Source organism: Euphorbia lathyris, chromosome 3 (genome assembly GCF_963576675.1).
Source record: "Euphorbia lathyris chromosome 3, ddEupLath1.1, whole genome shotgun sequence".
Lineage (NCBI taxonomy): Eukaryota > Viridiplantae > Streptophyta > Magnoliopsida > Malpighiales > Euphorbiaceae > Euphorbia > Euphorbia lathyris.
The window spans coordinates 15,634,617-15,635,435 of NC_088912.1; the positions used below are offsets into that span (position 1 = coordinate 15,634,617).

The 819-nt window shown below is 37.9% G+C and overlaps 1 non-coding gene across 1 annotated transcript; it reads right to left on the bottom strand.

Moving 5' to 3' along the window:
* Positions 1-341: 341 nt before the first annotated feature.
* Positions 342-448, bottom strand: LOC136225092 (small nucleolar RNA R71). Its single transcript, XR_010686830.1, has one exon. It is a non-coding gene; the product is annotated as a small nucleolar RNA R71 (small nucleolar RNA).
* Between the last annotated feature and the right edge of the window lie 371 nt (positions 449-819).

Genomic DNA, 819 nt, shown 5'->3' on the forward strand with positions numbered 1-819 from the left:
CAGGAGTGACCGATGTAACAAACAGCATAGTTAGGCCCCAAATAAATACAAACCAATTTGAAATTAAGCCAGCATTGCTTAATATGTTACAAAATAACGTAACATTTTACGGGTTACCTAACGAAAATCCTAACACCCATTTGACAAATTTCTTAGAAATTTGTGACACTTTTAAAATACCAAATGTGACTGCGGAAGCAATCAACCTTCGCCTTTTTCCTTTTACTTTGAAGGATCGAGCCAAAGAATGGTTAACTTCTATGCCAGCCGCAACATTTGAAACTTGGGAGCAATTAGCCCAAGCATTTTTATCAAAATTTTTTCTTTTAGCAAAAACCGCAAGAGTCATAAAAGAGTTAACATCTTTTTCTCAAAATGATAATGAAACTCTTTATGAGGCTTAGGAACGTTTTAAAGAACTTCAACATTTATGCCCACACCACCAACTACCCGTTGAACTTTTAATGCAAACATTTTATAATGGATTGAATCCTACAACTAGAGGTTCATTAGATGCTATGTCTGGAGGGTTATTCATGAAGAAAACGTCGGCCCAAGCAAGATAACTTTTGGAGGAAACGGCAATCAACAGTAGTATGTGGCCCGCGGAACATGGACACGTACCAATGGCGAAACCATCATCCTCAACTACATCATCAGTTAAAGGTATACTGCATCTTGATCCAGTTGCGATGTTGTAAGCCCAATTTTCTGTCTTACCGCATAAAATTGATAGGTTTATGGCACCGTGCGATCCTAATGGTAAGCCAATCCAAACGGATGTAGATTATGAAGGGATGAGCGAAATTAAACAGGTAA